This window comes from Episyrphus balteatus, chromosome 2, assembly GCF_945859705.1.
Source record: "Episyrphus balteatus chromosome 2, idEpiBalt1.1, whole genome shotgun sequence".
Classification (NCBI taxonomy): Eukaryota; Metazoa; Arthropoda; class Insecta; order Diptera; family Syrphidae; genus Episyrphus; species Episyrphus balteatus.
Window position 1 is genome coordinate 12197041 of NC_079135.1, and position 24811 is coordinate 12221851.

Here is a 24811-nt window from a genome sequence, read left to right on the forward strand (position 1 = left end):
ATGGGTCAAATTTCCTTTGTTCATATCTAGATTTTAATTAAATTATCTCCTTAAAATTTATTGAACCATAAATTGTTTTGTCATTTTTTAAATTTTTTATTTTATTTTAATTGTCTTATTCTTATTTTTTGCCATTTTTCAAACATTAGATTATTATAATAAATTTTTAAATTACTCTTTAAAATGTAGAAAAATAAAACTTTAAAAAAGTCCTTTTACACAATTAAGTTAAACTCATTTCAAAGAAAATCCATTTAAACTCGAAAATTCACACTCAATAAGAAATCGTCTACCTGTTTAGAAATTCGAGACAACAAACTTGGCTTTCCTGTCTCTTCCTATCAGGGTGTTATCCTTAAAATTAAAAAAAAAAATGCCACAACTTTTCCCAACAACTTGAAAGAAAGCAAAAAAAAAGTTTCACTATCACTGACTGGTGTTTTATGGTCGTGTTTTACACCAACCACGACAGCCAACCACAATAAGATTCTTATATTTCTCCTATACCTCGCTCTTCTATAGCTCCAAGGAAGTTTAATAAAAACTTTTTATCTCTACTTTTGTATACTCTCTTAGAACACTTAATTTGCGATTATTTATACTTAATTTACAAAGTTGAACAAAAAATAAAGGAAAAAAAAAAAAACTCTAGTCCGGATGTTGACATCGTCACTGGTTAATGGTCGATTTCCTGTCGTCCTTAAATAAAAATCCATAAACACCAAATATCCATGGAGTTGATGATGGCGGCGTCGAAAATGGTTTTCTATTTCTTTTTAATGAAATTCTGCTTTAAACGGCTTTATACTCTTCTACATAAATAATTTTGTCATTTTATTAATAGAACGTAATTGGTGGTTAAGTTATGGCTAATATTTCCGGGTTTTGTCCTAGACCTGACCCAAACTCTTAAACAAGGTTATTCCGAACCGAACCACTAAACACAAAATTCCAAAAATGTCATTTTTATTAACCGACTTATTGGTGTGTGGTATTTTGTGCGAATAACTGGTTTTTTGTATGAAAAAATAAAAAATAAAATAAAATGGTAACAAACGCAAACAACTCACCCGGAACCGCCAAATGGTTATCTGTGCCAAGGGATACAATTCCAAAATAAAAACAAAAAAAAAAAACAAAAAAAAATCACCAACTTGTGTTATAAACATGAACATTTTATGTTTTCAAAGTGGAACAGCAGCTAAAAAAGGGAAGTTTAATTCTACATACATATAGATACTCTCGAACACACATGGACACGGAGACAGACACAATGCGAACCATGGTGGTGAAGCTCAAATATTTTGCCAAGGAACCAGAACCCAAACCCCTAACCAAGACCAACGAAAGAACGGTGGCACACAAAATTATGTTTAACGCTGTGCTGTATAGCGGATCAAAGAATACAAAAAAAAAGTTGGCCATTTCAACGAAAAACCATAACCAGAACATGGTCTTCGGCCATTGGAAGAAGGAATATTGTGCTGTTATCGGTACGCTGCTGCTGATATTTCGTGATACCAGAAACGAAATATAGAAGTTGTATCTTTTGTACTCTGCGATGATGGTGAACTTTTTCGTTTAAAGTTTAATTTGTTCTTCAGACGAGTTAGGGAGGGGTTCATATTTTAAAAAGAGGGTGGCCATCATCACCATCGTAACATTTCTAAGGGAGAAATGGAAAAAACAAGAAACTATCGATAGTGGAAGATATCGACTATGACGACGACGACGACAACATGCATTCATTGTCACAGCTGAGCCATTTTTGCTTCGCTGTACACGAGGACTGCAGAAAGAACTTATAAACGCGCTTAATAATCCAATACAAAAAAGTTGAAGTGTAGTTCTGAATGCATTTGCTGCTGTGCGCGCTAATACTTATATCGATCTCACTTTCTTGTAACAAAAAGATGGCAAATCCCATTTATTGGAGTTTTGATATATAAATGCAATTGAAAAATTTTCAGAGTATTTTGTTAGGAAACTTTTCGAGTATAATAGCAAAACGCTTGAAATTGGAAATTGATATTGATAAGCAATTTTGAACGAAACAGAGATACTGATACTAGACATTGTTCAAAAAATGTTAAATTCTTTTAGAAAATTAGGGTTTAAAGAACCGTTCAAAGTTTTTGCCATATGATTTGTGACAGATGCATTATGATGGCTGATTTATTGCAAATCGAATACTGTCGAATACAATTTCCTGGAGAATGTTGTTCTTTTGGAATTCTTTTTTAACTGAAATATGTTCTATTAACGTGAATCTTTGTCGAAATTGATTTTTTTTACATGGACACTTATGAACGCCTTAAGCACGGATAACACCCCAGTATTATGAGAAGTTTTTTTTTCAAGATAATCTGTTCCTACTACCCTGTGAAGTCTATGGTATGAAGAACATCACTTTTTTACTAAACAAAAAAATATTGGCCATAGTACACAGCCTTGTATCACCCCATTTTAGTCATCAGAACTCTTATAAAAGTGTTTACTTTGACAGAACGGGACATTTCACTACATGGGATTTGATAAGAAAATAGTTCAAAATAGCCATAATTTGTTCGAATTGTTTAAGGGTGGTTTAGGTAAAGTTAGTTGGTTCATTCGTACCAAAGAAGGTATGTTTTCGTCAACTTTTTGTAATGGCTCAGTTATAATCTATGTATGTATTTATTAAAACCAAAGGTGGATTCAATTTACCATTCCGAGAACATTATATAAAACTTTCACGAAGAAATTATTCGGGAGTGTCTTGGAAAAGAGTAGAAATGCGTTACCCTTCATAACGTGCTGCTGGATCATGTGAAATTCAAAATTCATTTGTTGAATAACGAATGGGAGGGTTATGTATTTGAATTTTTGGGTTTTCTCTTTTTTTTTGAACACTTTGATGATTAAAATTTATAAGATTACGTTACGGAACGTAAAATAAAGTTGGACAATAATGTAATGTAAGGCGAAATTACAAATAATTTTAAACGACACAATAATATACATATTCAAATGCATAACGAATAAGAATTTTTATTTTTATTTCCATCAATCTTGATTATTTCTAGAACCTCATATTTTCATTTAAGCCTATATTCTCTTCATTAAACTTGAAAAGCAAAAGTTAATTGTTATAATTTATTTTATATTTCCTATGAAGCGTTAAAATTCCTTCCTTTTTTGAAACGAAATTAATGGGAGCTAAAATATAAGTAATTACCTTGTATAAAAGTTAAGTACACATGCTGCTTAACGTGTTCTTGAAATCTTTATGAAACAATATATTTTATTTGATATTCTACTCACGATACTACAAGGTATTTGCTTAATATGTTTGTCATAGTCTAAAGCAAATTAGCAGACAAGCATATTAAAAAAAAAATTAACTTGTTAAGGGTAAATCAACATCATCAATGGATATTTTTTTCATGGACTTATAAAAACTAAAGTTAAACTGCAAATTAGTCTTTGACTATAACATATGGACAGGGGGAATAAATGTATGTTTATTTCATTGTCGGCCTAAAAGAGAAAATATGTAGTCCATGGCCACATATTTTAGCAATCTCGAATCTTGATGTGTTTATATACGAGTCGAGAACAAGGGTGCAAAAATTAGGGAACCAAAAATCCAGTAAAATTTCTTTTTTTTCTTCCAATTGTGCCTGTGTTCCCTTTTATACTTTTGCAAGTCACCTCCGCCTTGTCTGCGGTGGTTCTGCCTTGTAGCCTTAGCCTAAGTGAGTCACAAAGAGTCTTCGTGTACAAATTATTTTTTTCACAAGGATTTTTGTATCCTTCAAAGGCGGTTGGTTCTTTTTTTTTTTTTGGTTTTCATTCTTGGTTTCCAGTTTAATTTTTTTTTTCATTTATTTTCTGTTTTAAAGGACAAAGGAGAAAACAACAACAAATTTTTATTCACCAAAGATAAGTTTTCATGTAGAATAATGAGCTTAAATTTAGGGATAATTTACGGATTGGTGGTTTTATGCGAGTTTATTATTATGGTGGGAAGTTTATGTTATGATTATCTTTTTACGTTTGTAATATTGGTAAAAATTACGGAAGTAATAAAGAAGGAGGCAGTTTTTTTTTTTTCTTTGTTATTTTAAAATTGGGGTAATGCTTTCAAATTATGTCGGTAGGTTTTTTAAATCCAATAGAGGGTGAGATATATTTCAGAGTTTGTATATTTTCATTGTAAAAGAGGACATCACGCGATTATGATTCAACGGGAATATGAATTGAAAGTTATAAACGCGTTCTGGGGAAATAATTTTTAAAAAAAATTTTTTAAAAGACTAAAGACGACAATGAAGACGATAACGATAAAATTTTAAGGCGATAGGTGTTTAAATAATAAAATGAAGGGAAAAATAATTCAGCTTAGGAATTTAGAAATTTGTCGGATTTGAATTATTTTATTTATGTTTATAAAGGAATTAAATTAAGTTGGCTCGTTGTTCGGAAGAAGAATATTATTTTATTTCGGATAATTAAGTAGAACATAGTGGAAATTAACGCAAGATATTAAAGCATTCAGAGTTTTATTTTTAAATTCCGTCAATTTGTCCTTTTTGTTTAATGACCTTATTTAGGTACCTATTTAATGCAATTGAAAAATTTAATACAATTTTATATAGTTTTGTCTGCTTGGATTTTTGACAACAAACAACAAAAAAATTTAAATAGCTTCCAGATTACAAAATTTCGGATGAAAAACATTAAAAAAAAAAAAAAATAGTACGTATACGCCCCGTTGAACAATAGTGAATACTACCGCAAAACCGCCACAACAGCCAATTTATTTTGTCAAGCGTTCATTTTTTCTCGGGAAACCGTAATCAAAATTAAATGAGTCTGTAGATTAGGTCCTCAAAACGGCTATATTGCGGCGGTAATAATTTAATTTTTTAAATAAATTTTTTTTTACCCATATACAAAAGTTCGTTTGAACGTCATACATTTTTATAATGCTAACAGCGATTCTTTCCAAACGTTAAATTGAGTAAGTTGTTATATGAAAATTAAATGTTCTATATTAGGTCCTTGGACACAAAAAGCAAGTGAAGGCGGGTTTAATTTTTAATGCCAAAGCACATAAAACTAACAAACTTCAAAACAAATGTAATTAATTAGAGTCTTTTAGTAGATATAATATTATTAACCCACTGGCCAACAATAATTTTAGTTTAAGAAAGAAAAACAAGACATGGCCTCGCAATTTGTTCTGTTTATCTTTCGTTTACTACCACAACACTTTATCTATATGCAACAACTCTTTTCTTGAACTCCCCTAAGCTTTTGATAATACGTTCACACGGATTAAGTGTAAAAAATGTTGCTCCCCAAACCTCAAAAAAGACCTTGCATTAACAACATGCATTATGTTGCTACTTACAAGAATTTCACGCTTGATATCATTTGACATTGTGTTGTCTATGTATGTGTTGTATTTGTCAACTTCAGGTGTAAAAAAAACTTAACATAGGTATTTCTGTTAAGATCTTATAGTCCGACCGACAACAAGAATAAAAAAAAACAACAATAAGCCTTGAAATATGATATTCACCTTTGCAACACTCACAACACAATACCTACAACACATCTGTACAATCGTGTTCAGTCATCCATATAGCAAAACGATTTGTTGCTAGTTTAATGAATCCATTAAATTTAGACATATTCACACACAATATTGTTCACCAACAGCGGGGGATCTAAAACCAGCTTAGCTTTATTGCTTAAGCTTATTTTTTAGTTATAGTTTACAAAAGCAGTTCAACTTCTTTTGTAAAAGAAATTAATTGAAAAAAAAAAAGAAATAATAATAATAAAACACCTACTCAAATAACGTAAGCTTAGTGTGTGAAGTTTTACACCATATATATAAAAGACTAAAATAGTCTTCAGATTTCGAGGTTATTTGGTACCTAAAAGTGGAACTTCTATTTAATAAGATTTGTGTGGAGGTTTATGAGACAAGGAGAAAGGGGAAAAAAGATTACCAACTACGCGTGCATGATATGACTTAGGCAAAACAAATATTTTATTTGCGAACAAAATAACGAAATACACGAAGCCTCAAACTTTTCAAGACATTACCCCATCAATTTACTTAATCGGAACTCATCACCTAAGGTCGTTCTCACGAATGAACGAACCAAACAACGAGGAACAAATGTCGGGAACGGCAATGACGACGACGACGAAGACTAGGTACCTACGACACGATGACGAGAAATCATAACAAAAGGCATTTTGTATCCGGCAGCCTTTCGGCACCCAATTCAATGCCATTTCTTCTTCTTGAAAACACACGGATCCAAATCTTATATGCCATTTACACTTCAATAAAAAATAAGAAAAACAAAAAAAAAAAAAAAACTCAACGAACCAACTAAATCCCCCTCATCAAACAGAAAATAGAAAAAAAAAATTATTAGAAAAATAAATTGCCACCACACATTCACATGATACCTCTCTATAACACAACACCGTTGCCGTTACCGTACCGTACCGATTTTTACCCCCTTTATCTTCTCTCTTGAGACACACGGTTGCCCCCCTTGGGTTTGTAATAAATTACGCAATATCACACGATGATGAAGAATAAAACGATGGTGGTTTTCCACAATTCCCCACACCCTATACATGTTTTCACCACACTTCACAGGAGTCTAAGTGATTGATATTTATTTAACTTTTTTTTCTTTTCACTGAGCCAAGAGGAGTCGTCCTTTGTGATTGAGTAAATACGAAATGAAATACACACACACACTTACCACACACATACACACCATACAAGTTACACACAAATCAGTAACAAGAACTCAACACAATTCCAATTGGTTATGGCTAAACGAAACAACATATTGGCTATATCGACGCCAGCTAACCGAAAAAATATAAACATAGGTCTTTCTGACACTATACTACCCTACTCCGTCACGTTTCACCGCTTCAAGTGGCTTCACTTTTCTGCTTTTCAGCACGACAACACACAGATACACCTATAAACCTTGCATAGCACACACATAGAAATCGATTAAAGTCCTTGACATTAAGTTGGGGGACACACGAATCCTGGAACCGAACTCATACCTGTCGTCAGACACATCAACACATCACATGTTTGTGTCATTTAGATGTACAATATTTTGTCACGCATTTTTGCTTCAATTCCGACGAAGACGACGCACGATGACGTTCGGAGTTCGGAGAAGAGTCAGTATAGAAGCTCTAAAGAAACTAAACGAAGTAGAAGAAGTCGAAGAAGACCTAAAAACATATTAAAAGCCTGATATTAACATTTAACAACTATTAAACCAACAAACGACAGCAAAAAACAGGGGCTTTAATGTGCGAGAGGCTCTTGAGATTCTATATAGAGAGTAGAGAGGTGATAACTTTGTATAATTATTAAGAACATAGCAAATTGTCACGTTGTTTGGTTTTGGTCGTATATGAAGGTGATACACACATTTTTGTTGTTGTTGACATGAGTTTGTGATTAATAACGAACGACAATGTCAACGACAACGCACGTCCATGGAATGACGATCATCAAGACGCTGCTGGCTGGCTTTGGTTATGATGACTCTTAACTTTGTCAATTAACTGCAAACGATAACTATTATTATTAGGAAACTACTCATGTGAAACATATTCATTACTAATTCCCTTTTGGCTATCGACGACGAGAAGTGTGTGTTGTTTTCTGGGTTGATGAGTTGAGGCTAAAGTGTTGGAGGAGATATTATAGAGAGAGCTGGAATTGACTGGCCTCTGGACATGATATAGAGGGTATAGGTACTTTTCAGGGCTCGTGTAGATTGATATACAAAAGTCACAGTGGAATATGTTCAAACATGCCGAAGGGGATTACACAAATTGTTAATAATTTAGGAATTTCTTGTTTAGGCCAATAATTAGAATAGTTAAGACAAATATTAATGTGTGGGAAAAGCTTGTTGGCTATAATTAAATATGTCCGTTAAGTTAGCATTACCACTTTTGAATTTCGAAAATCTTATTAAAAAAATTATTTGTCGTTTATTTTTCGTAAATTTGTCTTGAAAGAAAAAGAGTCTAAAAACAGAACAGTGAAAAAAATAATTTTTGATGTTGAATCTAATGACAAAAAATAGTCAAAGTCATATGACTTTTCTAGAAATGCTATTTTCGGTGAAAGGGCGTTTTTTTTTTTAAATAAGAAAAATCCGCAAAGAGTCCAACTTTATTAAAATTGTTGTTTTTGTAAAGAAAGTGTGGACTTATAGCAAAAACTAAGTACCTATGTAATAATAATATTACCCTATTCATGGTTAAAAGGGTGTTTTTTTTTAATGTAAGCATTTATGGAAAACCTTTGTTAAATTTTGTAATAACTATAAAAACGGTTTAGAAATCAAGAATAAAGAGACTTCAAAAGAATTTTGTCACATAGGGTGTTTTTTTTTAAGAGAAAGTAAGTTCTAAAAATCCAATATTCAGTAATAATTTAAGTGCTTAGACATTCTTTTTGTACTATTTGAACCAAAAATAAAAAAAACTTTTTTTTAAGAAAACAAAATTACGTCCGCGTACTATTTTCGTTCAAAATCTCTTCACTTCCCCTGCTTGAAAAAACACCCTTTCATCCAAAGTAATTCTATGGACTTTATAGATTCTTGACTCCTATCTTTTATCATCATTTTTAAAATTCTTCACCCTTATAAAAAAAAAACACCCTTTCACTCTTTATATTGAGTTCCTGTGGGAAAAACAGGGAAATTATTTTCAAAAAAAATTATTTTTGTCACTTTATTAGAAAAGAAACCAGGTCCATAGAACCAGCTCAACCAGATTTATTAAATGCTTTCTTTACGTAAAAGGGGCTTTCAAACTACTGAAGTCAAAATATCTTTGAACCTCGAATATGATACCACCCATTTGTTCTTTTTAAAATCATCCATTCACATCAACGATTATCTTTAACACTTCATTACAATCTATCTAGGAAAAAGTTAATAAAGTAATTTGTCTTCCTTATTCTAAAGCCAATAACATTCTTATTGCTTTACTATCAGATCGATATCGATATATAAAATAAAATTGTTGTATTCGTCTTATTTTTATTGCCATCTCTAAACAGAGAAACATGACACAACATATATATAATTTATTAACTCAATAATACATCCTTAAAGCATCCTTTTCTTTTTTCATTTTCAATCGACTTTTCTTCTATTTTTGTACAAAAAAAAAAAAAATAAAGTATAAAAAAATCTTGGTCAACACGGAAAACAAACATCCATCGAACCAATCAACCACGCCCCGAAGAAAAGTCTATATAAAGACATCATGAGTCTAATTTTATTAAATTCTCAATAGCTTCTATAAAAAAAAGCCCGCCGAGAAAATATAGGTCTTTGACAGGCAGCGTGCTTATATTGTGTATGTAAGTTTGTATATGCGCTTCCTAATCATCGTCATTCCATCATACCCATCCATCCATTTGCAACACAATATTGACGACGATAAGCCCGTTTTATTGGCATCAGTTTGTTAAAAACACATTGACCGGAGATTGGACCATCTTATCAGCTGGCAAAAGACGACATACGCAATGTAAACATGATTGTACCTTATACCATACGACCATCACCACCACAATCTCTCTATAAATGTAAACGGGGATCTGGAGACGTGTGGGGGAGAGATGGGGAGACAGACATTCTAACTAAGAATATAGTCAACGTGCTTATTGTTTACCAAAGCCTAACACAATGTAAATATTACATAGAGGTTTATTTTATATATATTTGTGTGTCTTCTATTGTATATCCTTTCTAGGAGAAAAAAATGACAAAGTTATGAAAACAGGGTTGGATTTGGGTTGTTAGAGGTTTCAGTCGCTGAGTTCAGTGGGACGCTATTTTAACAAGTCAAAATTAAGTGATGATATGCTTATTTAATTATTTTTAGCTATGTAATAAGTTCAAATCGATCAGGAAGGAAAAGTGGATAACGGTGGTAGCTCATAGGCCCCACAGTTTTCGGAAGGGCCCCTTTATTTTCCTTACCACTTTTATTTGTATGATAAAAACAAGTATTTGAATCTTACTCGAGATGATAGTTGGACCCTAAGTTTTTCAGTTCATCGTTATTTTGATCTGGCGCCCCTTTTCTTCTGTCGAAAATCCCTCCTTGAGGTTAATCTGTTCGTGCGTGTGAATACGTTTTTGTATGCGAAACGAATTTAAGTTAAATTTGTTTGTTTACTTTTGTGAGCTCTCGTCCTCGGTACATTGGCATTAGGTACGTATACATTTACCATAACCTAAAAAAAACAACACTAGTCGATACAAATCCATGCTGCCTTCGAGAATATATACAGGGTGTCCCACAGTCACCGCCCCAAATGAAAACCATGGATTCCTGGGGTCATTTTAAGTCGAAAAACTTAAGTGGTAATTTTCTCGTTTTCGTCCCGTTTTCGAGTTACCACGGTTTTTATGATTTTTGCTCTCTTGTCCTTTAACTGGCCTTATCTTTGCCAAACTACGTTTGATTTGAAAGATTTTTTTTACAACCAATCAAGAATTTATTACAGTTTAAGTTTGTCTCAAAACTTTTTTTTCTGCGGACAACCGTTTATCCACAATTTTGCATCGAACACAATTTTCTTCGTTTTTTAAGTTGTTTTTTACACTTTCATATCATTTAAGTCAAAAAAACACGTTAATGAGTATTGTTTTTTTGTGCTTTTTATTAAAGCCCAGTTAATTTTCATAAAAAAAATAAGTTTCATTTCATAAAAAAGGCTACTGAAAGTAATTAAAAAAAATAAACAAACTGAGTGAATTAAAAAAAAAAATAATTTTTAAATAAAAAATTAATTTAAATGAATTAAAAACTTTTTCTGAGCTGTTGTGGTTAAGAAAAGAACAAATAGATAAAGCTTAGAAAGAGTTTAAATTAATTTAAATTAATTTTGTATTTAAAAATTATTTTTTTTTTTAATTCACTCAGTTTGTTTATTTTTTTTAATTACTTTCAGTATCCTTTTTTATGAAATGAAACTTATTTTTTTTATGAAAATTAACTGGGCTTTAATAAAAAGCACAAAAAAACAATACTCATTAACGTGTTTTTTTGACTTAAATGATATGAAAGTGTAAAAAACAACTTAAAAAACGAAGAAAATTGTGTTCGATGCGAAATTGTGGAGAAACGGTTGTCCGCAGAAAAAAAAGTTTTGAGACAAACTTAAACTGTAATAAATTCTTGATTGGTTGTAAAAAAAATCTTTCAAATCAAACGTAGTTTGGCAAAGATAAGGCCAGTTAAAGGACAAGAGAGCAAAAATCATAAAAACCGTGGTAACTCGAAAACGGGACGAAAACGAGAAAATTACCACTTAAGTTTTTCGACTTAAAATGACCCCAGGAATCCATGGTTTTCATTTGGGGCGGTGACTGTGGGACACCCTGTATATATAAGAAGACCCTAGCCTATTAAAAGCCAAGGCGCACTTTTCCACATATTCAAACCAACACAAGGACGACCAAGGGAAACCCCGGAAGTGGGAGACAATTTGTTGCTGTCACAGCGCACTCGACTGTTGTTTCTGTTTGTTTTTCTCAAACAAGTTCAAATTCCTTGCCAGAAAACCCTAGCAGGGCCCAGGCCAAGCAATAAGGACACACAAGTTATCCAATTAGAATCTATGGGCATATCGCCACAGGATAAAGGGGAGCCATAGATATAATATGTACATGTGTACATATAGATTGGTTTGTTTCTGTGTGTATTCTATTGTACACAAAGTCGATTGTGTTTACATAGGGAAATAGTTGGAAAACAGTTTTCTATATTTGAACAAAATTTAGAAACAAGTAAATGGGTGGTGGTATGTCTGTCTCTGTTGTGTTTGTCCAAAGGGCCAAGAAACAAGGATAATCGACAACGAAAGACCGATGGATAGATGTCTGATGAGAGAGAGAAGGAAGAGACTAACCACGACGCTATCAGTAAAACATTAACTCAATGAATACTGCAGTGTGGGCAAATTGAATGGGCAAGGGACTAATAACAATAACCAACAACCTGGATATAATAGTTAAATCCTAGAGACTATCATAATATGGAAGAAAATACTTTACTTTACCATCATCATAGAACTCTTTATTATTAAGATATTAAATGATTTATAAGTCTTAATAATTTGTATAGTGCAGATAGATAGAATAGAAATGAAGACCTTTTATATATAAAAGAGATCTAAATCGATTTATGCATATATTTGGTTTATGGTAGAAGTTTTGTTTATTATTTGTGAATATGATATGGTTATTATGGGATTTCTTTGAATATATTTTGTCGAAACAAATAAAACAACATTTCGAAATTCAGAGATTATTTTGTTCGTTTCGTAAGCCTTCAAAAATTACATTTAAAATTTATTGTAAAGGTGTAATTGACCCAGATGATGATGTTTTTCCTTCTTCAAGAAAATGTTAAGAGTTAGACATTTGAAATAGGGATTGTTTTGTTTATTTTACAACCTTCAATAAAACATAACAATTCGGTTTAAATCTTTTTATGCAATTTGAAACATCACACAAACAAAAATATTGCACTGACGTCAAAAACAATAGTTTCATATTTCCCAGGACCTTAAAATAATAATTTTTGATCCTCTCACAACACTCAAAATTATAAATGCTATGAATTATAGATTGGTTCGTTATTTCTGTTTTGAATTTTGAGTTTTAATAAATTGAAATCCTTACCGAGTAAAACTTATCCTTCAAAATAAGGTTAATAGAGAACTGAGTAGTTGAGACTAGTTCACCAGAAAATTGTTTTTTAAGAGTCATAAGTGGGGTATTCTATCGTCACGGGTGGGACAGTTAAATATTACATTTTTTTATAAAAACAAGTAGGTGTTCAGTCTTCTTGGAATTTCAATACTAAAATATATGTTATATTTGTTAATGAGTGGAAAAGAAAAATACACAAACAGGTACAGATACACGAAAGCAGAAATATTTACAAAAAAGCTCTGCGATTCTGTTTCACGTTTTATTAATTTTTTTTTGGTTTTGCGATTCAAAATGGTTCTACAAGACTAGAGAATTAAAATAAAAATAACGATTTTTATTTTCCAAAAATTGATTGGGCATCAATTAAATCAACAAAAAATTAACACCGCTTTTGTTTTCTGTACAAGAATTTCGAAAATGAAAAATTGTCTAAAACGTTCAAATTAAGATATAGACGTTTAAAACCAATTATAAAATCGTTTGTTCAATGTTCTATTCTACAATTTTTCATTCCAATTGAAAACGTTTATCGGGAACAAGTTGGTATTTTGTATTCCAAAATTTTGTAAATCCATATTTCTGCAACAGTCTGTAAAGACTTCTGATTTTGAAATTTATTTATTAAAAAATTCTGTTAAGTACCTAGGTAAGCACTTTTTTTACCATCAACATTTTTTTTCACTTTTGATTTTGAACTTGGCGTTTTAAGGCTCCTTTAAAACCCAAACATTTTATAAAAAATCCAACAGAGACATGAACAGAGATAACCAATTTTCATATATTTTTCATGTTTATGTATTGCAAATTTCATTTCACGTCTGTCTATGAGCATAAAAACCAGAATATATTGACAAAATGAAATTTAAATAAAATTATACTTAAAGTCTGCTTAGCAAAAGTTATCTGAAAATTAAAAAAAATTTAAAAATCTCACACCAAAAGAAAATTGTTTGCATTTTCTGGACCACTTCTGAAAGCGAATATTTTGGGCTCCAAGATTTTTAAAAATCGGCTGGCAAAACTGTTTTGAAATACAAAATTTAAACATCTAGAATTTTTAAAACAGAATTTTGGATATTTAGGATTTTAAATTACTGAATTTAAAAATACAGAATTATGGTTTATAAAGTTTTGGAAACCGAATTTTGGCATTATGCAGAATTTTGACCCCAACTCTTATTCATCATTTCCAAAAATAAAATAAAAAATTTGGATAACGCCAAAAGATTTTAGGGTTCAATATATTTTGAATAGATGTGTACTTAAATTAAGCTCCTGATATGGACAGATAAAATTTGATCTATGAAATTATCAGCTTGTTGAAAGTTCAAAATTCTAAAGAAACAAACATATCGGTTATAGAACTTTGAATCGTATCTGTTTATCGATTCTTAAAAGATAAAATCTACTCCAATTTCAGGACCTTGCTATCGTTCAAACATGTAATCGGTCAGTAAATTATTTAAATACGCACCGTATTTTTTGCTGCCAACATGATTTGTTATCATTTCCCTTTTTTTGTTTTGTTTTTAAGGTGCAAATTAATATACATATATGTTTTAAAATTTATAAGCTATGTATTTTTCAAAATGCTACTTTTGATTTTTTTTAATTCAAAACATGTTTTTTTGAAAAATTGCATTTAGAATTGATTGGTTATTTCGGGACACTAAATCATTAATCCATGACTGAAAAAAAAGGTATACAAAATGAAGGAGTGTGACATAAAATCTATATGAAAACATTAAAAAGTTGAGAGTTCAAAATTCTTCGCTATCGTAGATGAACATTGCTTAATGTTTTTTTTAAATTTAATTTACAAGATAAAAATAATTTCTGCATCGATTGTACGTCAATAACTCCCGCAAATTTGAAGCGCATATTTTCGAGTGCCTTAATTACGCACAAAAAATTTATCTTTATTTTGTTTTAATTTTTCCTTAAAATAAATGTTAAACTTCACTTTACAACATGCTTTCATTTTTTTATTTTCAGGTAAGAATCCAATTGCCGGGTACAAAATTATCAAATTTGTAGTAAGTTTTAAGTCAAAATCTGTGGTCTCATTTTATCTTTCGTGTACGTGTAGGCTTTTTCTCTTGAATGTAGAGGTAAAATGACTCGTTTTACTTCTACATTCAAGAAAAAAAGAACGTACCCGAAACGTCAGAATCATGCCCATGATTTGAACAACGCTCATGTCATGTTCAAAAAACGAGAGTCTTCGACAAGATGTCTGTGTGGACATGGATTTTTCTGCCTCCATTGGATTTTTTCAAGACATGTTCATGAACCGGGCATCGTTCATGCCCAGTGGAGGGAGGCGGCCTGTAAAGACCAAAGAACACAGTTGAAACTGAAGTTGTGGAATGTAAATTCCATTTAAACGATTTTGTAAGAATATTAAATTTCTAATATAAAAAAAGTTTTCCTTTTCAAGTAAAAGAAGGATATCCAGAGTTTGGTATGCAAAAATTTTCATGAATCCTTTAGTTTTTTTATATTCGTAAGCAATTTTTTCAAGTAAAAAAGTTTGTGGAACGTATTTATTTAAGATTTTCTACAAGATACTACAATGTGTTCACATTTGACCATTTAACCAGTTTATAAAACCTTTTTCTGGGATTGAACACGAAAAGTAAAAATATCCTTCAAATATTTAATTTTCTTTAAAATAAAGTTCTAGGCTAATATGATATTGCCTATAAATCAAAAAAAAAATTTTTGCATGACAGAGTCACCAGAAAATGTTGGCCAGCCCTGCAATTGATCTGATATCACTTTTCTGAACGACCCTTAATGAGAAAATAAATTCCAGCTTGATATCTTTTTAATACGACGTTATTGCGAGAAGGACCAACACACAAAGAAAAAAAAGTGTTGGAAAGAGAGCCAAAATGAACGGACATAGACATTTAATCAATGCCGGTCATAAACCATCCAAGTCGAGCCAAAAAGCTCGTAATTTGACAGATGTGACAAAGACATGCGATATTGTTTTGCAACGGTTATTGTTACACATTAGGGTGGTTTATTTTTTTTTCTTATTTTATTTTTGTTGGAGAATTTGTGCGAGGGGGTAGCTTCTGGGTAATGTTATCTGAACTGAAAATATCATGGAATCGAAATCAGGCAACAAAAATAAATTTCTACCTATAGATGCGAGTCCATCTCTATACAGAGGGTGCCAAATAGCCGCAAACCTATAGAAACGAGATGAGTTAGTAATGATCCGTGGAACGCAGTTGTTGGAGTTGTGGCAGAGGCACAAGCAGTAGTAGGCAAGCTGGTACTCAATTTTTGGCCAAATGAGGCAGGCGGTTTCATGGAGAATGTCGATGGAATGGTTGGGATGGTTCCGGTGCTATTTTTATAGCCTCTGTTGTATCTGCTTGTATGGTTGTATGGGCATCATGATGAGGATGATGATGATGAGAATGACGATGATGACGACGACGCAGGAGTAGTATAATCTGCAGCGTCGAGTCGAGACCACTTCACATGCCAATTGAAGTGAGTATGTGCCTCTGATTTTGTTGTTATTGTTGTTGTTTTGTTTTGGGTGTGTGGTATGTATTGATTCTGGTTTTTCGGTTCGATGTCCTCCCGGGGAATGTTAGCTTACAATGGATATGTATACAAGGACATTTAATGTTACTGACAGGCACATTTTGAACAAAGCGAACTGGAGCGAAGTACCACATCAGGCAGGCAAGCAAGCAGGCCAGGAGGAGAGTTGGCAGCTCCAAACAACGACAGAACGAAGACTGACGCGTTGCATTGCGTCGTCGTTTTCGTTGTTGGGTGGATTTATCCAAGTGGAAACAAATTGTACAATACATATAGAATATTGTTCTGTGGGTGTATAATGGTGCAGATATCATTGCAGAGAGTTGATGTTTTAAGGCCTGCAATACTGCACCAAGCACCACCAGCATCATAAACGGTAGCCACAATCTGTCATTCCACAGATATTGTTTGATTCGATAATTTATTAATATCGACACTTCTTGTTCTATAACCTCCTCCGTTCACTCTGACCAAACCTACGACAGCAGCGTTTGTGTATATATTTTATGCTTCATAAAATTTTGCAATTTTGAAACAAACACAACAACAGCAGCGAGGTAAATGAATAATAATATTTTTTGACAGCACAGTAAAACGGAGGTATTGATTGAGTAATTGAAGGATTTTGTATTCAAAAGGCTTTAGACGTCAGTTGAGTGGTTAAAAATATTATTGTATTTCTGTGAGTGGCGGTTATGCTGGACGATGAAATTTGGTTCAATTAAAAAAAACAACAAAAAGCGGGTAGCGGGGTTTTTCTGAGGTTGAAAAATCAGTTCAAATATTTTGATATTTTAACAATTGTGATGGATTTATTTTCTGTATGGAAATTTTATAACCAGTGAAGGGGATTTAATCTATGGAGTCAGTAGAAGACTGGTGGAGGGTTAATTTTTTTTCTGTCATGTTGATTAAAAAGGACTTGGGTTCGTTACATGGGGTTTTGTGAAACGTAATGTTTATATAAGAATTGTCAACACTTATGCATTGGTATTTTTATATTAAGGCAGTCAACTTTATTGAAAATTATTTAAAAGAAAAATTAAGGTGCGACCATCTCAGAAAATCTGGTTTAAAATTTTATTGAATTGAATTCATTAGGATCCTGGAAGAAAATTCGAGTAGTGTACCTACAAGATTTTCAATTTGAGTCGGTCGAAATACGGTCCACCAAACCAAATCCTTTTTACTTTTTCTTAATTGATTCTTGCAAGAACAATAAAATAAAAAAATCTGAAAAACCCCAAAAAGTAAAACAAAATTTTTTTCTTAAAAATTAAGAAAAAAAAACATCCTGAAAAATCGTATCATATTTCCATTAGTGAAAAAATAAATTAGAACAAACAAATTTCCAGAAATCGGAAAAAAAAATTGTTTCCCAATTTTTTTTTGTCAAAAATTAAAAAAAGAAAAAAAAAAGAAAAAAAAATCATAAATAAATATCGTAAAAGTATCAAAAATTGTTTTCCATTTTTTTTTGTGAAATCAGAAATTATATTTGTTTTTGTTTTTCAAAAATTAGAAAAAATAAACAATATACAAACTAACTTTTATTTTTTATTTTTTTTATAATTTTGTTTTTAAATTTTTTTCCTTTTCAAAAATGAAAAATGAAACTAAAAACTGTTTTTTTTTTTTCAAAATGAAAAAACATTGTACTTTTAAAAACTTTTCTAGTAAAAAAAAAACAAAATCAACAAATTTTCAGAAAACTAAAACTAGTATTTTTATCAAACTAAAAAAAAAAGGGTTTTGATTATTTTTTATTTTTTATGAGTATTTTGTTACTAAAAAGTACATAAATAAATAGGTACTGATTTTCTTCAATATAAAAAAAAATCGTAAAAACCTCTAAAATCTTTTTTTGAAAACGGCTCTTACGATTTTGATTAAATTTGGTCGAAGCAATTCTAACAAATTTTTTTTTTCAAGTTTTTTTCTCAACAAATCTGATAACGAAAATATGGCGTTGCTTTTTTTTCCGAAATAGATATTTTTTTTATGAGAGTCAATTTTTTTGAAATTTTTTTTCTGACAGCACTGATTAATTTTTAGAATTTAAACTTAACTTACAAATTAAATGAAAGGTAAATAAAAAAGTTTGTCTATAAGAAGACGATAGAAGTTATTTCTATTGTTAAATCCTCAAATCGAGATAAAAAAATCTTCACAAACAAAAGTACCTTCTTAAAGACTTTCCAAACAGTACTTGTTTCGTCACTATTTAAAAAATATGTAGATAACTTTCTTGTCTGCTTAAAACTTTCCTCCTTGAAACTCAGGAATCTATTGGCTTTTCTGTTTCCGACTTATAAGTCAAACCCAAGAATATAAATAGTAGTATTTCCAACTCTTCAAGGCTTCTTCATTTCTGCATTTGCATTGTTTTTTTTTTTGTTTTATCAAGGCACATTTAAAAACTTCCGTTCTCTGACTAATGCCTCGGATATTTGTCCTCAAACTATATAAAACCTCCCAAACACAGAACAGTACTTCAATGACAACAAAACGTTATCTCATAGAATGCTACTGCTATACAAGATTACAATAAAGTTGAATCTGACGCTGAGCTGGGTTTTGTTGTGTTGCGCGTCCTCGCTTTTTAATGATTAATGTGCGTTTACGTATATATTTTTGTGAATCGTCGTAAGTATATTTGCAAAACAAAACAAAAAAACAAAAAACACTCATTTAAAATGTAGTCGTCCGGTTTGATTCTGTCGGTATTTCTTTCTTTTAGTTTCTTTAGTCATTTTATGCATATGCAAATTTTTGTCTTTATTTTTTTTTTTAATGTCGCCTCATTGATAACACAAAAAAAAAATAAAAAAACATAATTTGCTTCACATTTCCTGCTTAATTCAATCTACTACTGCAGCCAAGCCACTCACAGCTCTACGCATAAAACAAATGAATCACATTTTAGAGAGATATAAGCGTAGCGAGTGAATATGCGTCCTTCAGTCAAGTCAAGGCAGATTCAGATACCAATACCATAAAGCATATTGTTCCCATCAAACCTTCCTTCTCCCCGTCGAATGATAAGTAAATTGTGTGAAACCAAGCCGACTCGACTCGACTGTTTATCCTGTGGCTTTGGCTTTTTGAATAACGACTTAAAACTTTAATCTCACTAACGCAAGGAACTAAATTAAGTTCCATTAATTTTGCTTAATGCGTCGTGTCATCATCATCAATCGCAAAGCTGCTCCAGATTATGTCTCTCCAAGTCGTCCCTTTTCCGTGCTGCATGCATACAACACGATGTATCTGTGCCACAAAAAAAGTAGTATAGTATCCGAATGCGTGCTGCTGCTGCAAATCCATGTATCTTTTCTACTCATATGAATCGAGCGACATTCATGTCATTGAAACTGTTTGCTTTTTTTTGTGTATTTTTTTGGAAAAAGGGATTGGGGAAGGCTCTAGGACATATGGCTGGGGAGATGTCCCCAACCATATCGTCGTCGAAGCCGCCCGCCACATGGAGCGAGGAAGAGGATGATACATGTGGGAGTCTGACAGAAGCGTTCGTTTTCATTTATTTCGTGTATACCGTTTGCCTTGGATTTTTTTTTGTTTTTGTTTGTTTTTGTATTTTTTTCTTGTGTTTGAAACATCTTCTCCTCATGCGGAAAGTTTTCACATTTTAATTTGAATACCCTCCTCTCGTTGACAAACACAAAGCGTGTCGCCAAGCTGACTGTGCCTCAACACAATGGGAAGACAGTTTAATCTTTTTTTTCGTTCAGTTTTTTTTGCTACTTTTTTTTCTGTTTCAGAGTGGGTATGAACTTTTATGCGGGCAACGATGACGGGTCGGGTACAAAAATGAGGATGAAGAAGTTTAGTTATGGATATTTCCGGTTAAGGCTAAGCTCTACGAAGTGAATATGATGTTGACGGGTGAAGAAAAAAAAAATGACGACGGTTTTTGTGTAAATAGGCTCAGTTTTTTTTAGAGCAGGCAACAGGGGAATTTGCTGATGCTTCTGCTGTTGCGTTCTTTCTTTTTTTACCCATTTCATATCCATTGGAGCGTGAAGGTGTTAAGGTGTTTGTACGTTTTTCTCATTTTTTTTTTCTTGTTTATTTATCTAAAGAGGGGGAGACAATCTAGAGAGAGGAAAAATGAAAACAAAAAATGGAAAAATATAACTTTAACCATTATTAGACATGGGAAGTGAAAAATAAGCGACTTAATGTGGTGTCTCTTTGGCCTTTTTTTATCATTTTTATTTTGTTCTTGAAGAGAACAACTTAAAAAACAAAAAAGTTTTAAGTCAGCCCATTATGAAAGGTTGCCTCGACAAAAACGACACAAAAAGGTTAAAGTATGATTTATGCGAAGTTTAAAAAGAAAATTGCCAAGCTATTGAAATTTTTACAACCCTATAAGTAGGTAGGATAGACAAAAACAACAAAAAATAAAAAAAGGTAAAATAAAAATGAAAGAGATATAGGTAAGGTATAATGAGAATTTTAAATCAACCCACACATCTCTCCCCTACCTTTTTTGACACTTTTTTTGAAAACTTTATGCGAAAAATATTTTGATGGTTGGAGTTTTTTTTTTCGAGTGATGAAATAAATTGCTCCAAATTATGATTGGTTTTTTGTTTGGCATGAAATGGAAATGAGTTTTTTTTCAATGAATTAATGAATAATTTTAAGAAAATTAGATTTCAGATAGGTTTTAACTAAACAAAAAAATATTAATAACTTACTAAACGACGATTAATGTAGAATTCTTGCTTGAAACACATACAAAAGTCTTTCATCAAAATTAAAAGTTAATAAGTTACTTTACCTACATTTCAGTTTTTATCGGTTATCTGCTTGGAAAAAGGAAGATTTTGTGTTAAAAAGCAGCTAGGGAGGGACGTCTTAATGAAGTCCCTGTTTTAATTAACTTGTATAAGTTAAGTTACCAAAGTTGGATAAGAATTTTTGAAACACTATCAAATAACTTTTAGTATCAGCATTTGATTAGAAAATACATGACTAAAAATCTACATATTTAAAGCCCAAAAACAAAACACTTGATTTTTTTTTAATGAACAACGTTGGGCAGGTTATTTTTTTCATGGGTTATACCGTAAAAGCTGTCCCACAACAATGGTGGCAAAAAACACTGCCGACAGTGTTAAAATTTTTTTTCATAAAAAAACGTGGTCTTACTAAATTAACTTTTCACCCAAAAACACCCTTATTTTCGTTAAGTTCTGAAAAAGAAATTAATAATACAATTTAAAAAAGGGCGTAAAATCCTCAGTTCCACAAATAAAACGAAGCACTTTAAATGAAAAAAAAAATTAATTTAGAATTTTGAGTGGCGCCCAACGTGAGTACGCCTCGAGTTTTAGTAATAAATAGACCTGGCCTTTTTGGGTAAAACTTTAAAATTTCCGATTGAAAACTATATCTAAAATATTTTTTTTCTCCAAATTGCAAAACAAAACCTTGATTTCAAAAGAATTTTATGGTAGACTGATTTTTTTTTCAAAATTTAAGAAAAACAAAACCTCTGCCTCTGTACGACATCGACAATTTTCTTTAAAATCACAGAGTTTTCGACTTCATTCTTTCGATAGAAGAATTTCATTTGCTCTAACAACAACCTACCTTCTTTTCGATTCCCCCTGAAGAAAAAAAATAAGAAAAAAAATTCAATTCAATGAAGTTTCTCATCAAAAACCGCACCCAAGTGCAAAAGCAAAATCGATAACGTCATCGTCATTCTCGTCATCCTCTTGTCGTCATCGTCATCATCATCATCATTCTCATATATAACATGGAACATCGCCACAAGCAATTTTCTTTCCAATGCAATCAGAGAAAATTTTTACTAGGCTATTTTGCTGAGAATTGAACGAAAATTACCTCACAAAACTAGGATATATTGAAAGGATAGACACACACACTCCAACCACATAAAGGTGAAATTGAAAATGAAAAGACCCTGCAGAGATTTTATTGTCAAAATATTTTGAACCAGAACTTGTATAGGTAAGAAGAAAGTAGAACCAAAATTTTGGAGAAAAAGGATATTGCAAGGATGTTTTGTTTTGTTTCATTTTGGGGGTACTTGTTCAAACCTTTTTTTAAAAAAAAAATACACAATTTATTGAAATCAAGATTTTCTAATTAAATTGAAACATGGTTTTTAAAAACAAAAATGCCTCACATCTCACAAATTGCCTTTTCCGTTCATCTGTTTTTAATCACAAGAACCAATACAGTTTCACTTTTATAAATACTTGACGAATGATACCTAAACACAAGTCCAAGTCGTCAGATCAAGCAGACAGAAGGTGTTTGAAATTCCTACTTCAATCACTTTTCCGGATTTTCAATTTCAAAGCAATTTCTGCAGCTTTATGGTATACTTTCGCATAAGCCAAAGGCAGCATCAGCCAGCAATCCAATATCATCAATCTTTTCATCCCATCTATCTGTATGTTATATAGGTACCTAGTATCTGCCCCATTCAGCACACAATTATCTAATCTCTTGACAAGTCCAAGTGAAACATTACTATAAAAGGACAGATAATGAGAGTAAAAGTCTTGGACCGGTATTATACCGATGGTGGTGTCGGTGACAGCGACGACGACGGTGATGCTGGCTGTGAACCTGTTTGCACTGAATGCGTTATTAGTTCAAGCTTCGATAAAAGCAGAAACAGAGAAAGATACTCGAGTGCAGCATACTCGTCGTCGTCGTCGTCTACTCGAAAGATAACAAAAACCCATCCATCCGAGAGTTGGAATTTATATCTGCCATGTTGTCAAGTATGTCGTCGTATAGTCATCATTTGAGGCCAGGACCGAACTCAAACAGGACAGAAAACAATAAAGTATAGGTCGTTCGTCAGCTATTGGCTTGTCGACATCAACGTTTGTCTCATCTCATCCATCCAATCGATAGGATAGATACCTCATTACATAATTGGGTATGTAGGTAGTTTTGATGGCAATTTATTGTTTGCCAGAGAAAGCGGAACCAATACTTGTGCACATTTCTATACCATCAGGAAAAGTGTGCACCATCTTGACATATCCAGAAGATAGGGTTCTCTTCTGGTTCTTATAGTTCTGGCCTCCACTGTAGACAAGATGACGACAAAACATCCATTAAATGACTTCGCAGTCTGGCTGGTTGGTTGGTTTGGATGCAGCTGTGTTAAGAGCTGAAAGGCAGCCATGTGGATCCATTTCTGGCAGATGAGGTATGAGGAGGAGAGGACATGTCCTCTATAGTCAAGTATCTGGAAATGGCAAGGAAAATCTAGCAGAGCAAAAAAAGTAAAGTAAAAAAATAAAATAATAATACGAGACAACGAACGGATGGAAAGGAAACAGAGAGTGGGATGTTTTTCTTTACTCTTCCTTTAAGGATATACACCATCATCATGTATGAATGTATTGTATATGTTGGGGGTGTATATGAAAGCAGGGGAGGAAATATAAATATTTATATTTTGCTTTACTATAAAATATACACACACGAGGGGTCGCTTTCATTCGTCGTCGGCTTGTAACTCTGTATACCTACTCTAGTCTCTCTGTTACTTATGCCTTGGGGTGTTTTTCTTCTTTTTTTTTTCAACTGTAGATACATTGCAGGACTGTTTTTTTTTTTTTTTTTGGGGTAAAATCTAAAACCAAGAGACAAATATATACGGATATCAATAAGAAAACAAATTGCCAACAGAGGGAATGAATAACAAAGACGGGTGTAAGGAAATCAGTTTTTTCGTTTTTTGGTTGTTTCTTGATATTTTTTGGTTAAAACTAAAAATGCCGACCATTGAAAGTTAGTTTTTTGTCAGACATACATTTAAGTGTGTATAGAATGATCGACCCACAAAAATAGGATACATTGATAAACAAACAAAAGATTGTTGACGTAGCCTATTTCGTTTTTTTTTTATTCAAATGGCACCCAACGTGGGTCACCTAAAAGTGCCTTTTTTTTCTTTTCAAAAATTGAAATAAATTATTTTCTACTTATGTATTGATAGAAAAACATCTCAATTTTTTTTTATTTTGAACAAAATGCTATAGTTTCGAGAAGATAAATGAAATCGTCGTAAACCTTTTTGAACTACTGCATAATTTAATCAAACCGTTTAGTATGAAACAGTTTGTTTTTTTTTTTTTTGAGTGGAAACCTATAACACGTCCTAATTGAAAACGTTTTCATGCATAATTTTATCATAAAATTGTTGATTGACAAGTAGACCATATAAACTGAAATGAGTATATTTTTTTAAATGGCGCCCAATGTGGGATTTGTATTTTTTTTTTTTTTTAATTTAGAAAAAAAAAGAAGAAATATCGAAATAAAGCAAACCGTATTCACATATAAATCAATTAAAACTTCGAAATTTATTTAAATGGCGCCCAACGCTAGCCACGGATCTTATT

At 31.9% G+C, this 24811-nt stretch overlaps 1 protein-coding gene across 1 annotated transcript in view; it reads left to right on the forward strand.

Annotated features, from left to right (window-relative positions):
* LOC129908555 (division abnormally delayed protein) overlaps window positions 1-24811 on the forward strand; it is a 192886-nt gene that overhangs the window by 36850 nt on the left and 131225 nt on the right. The window lies entirely within an intron of this gene.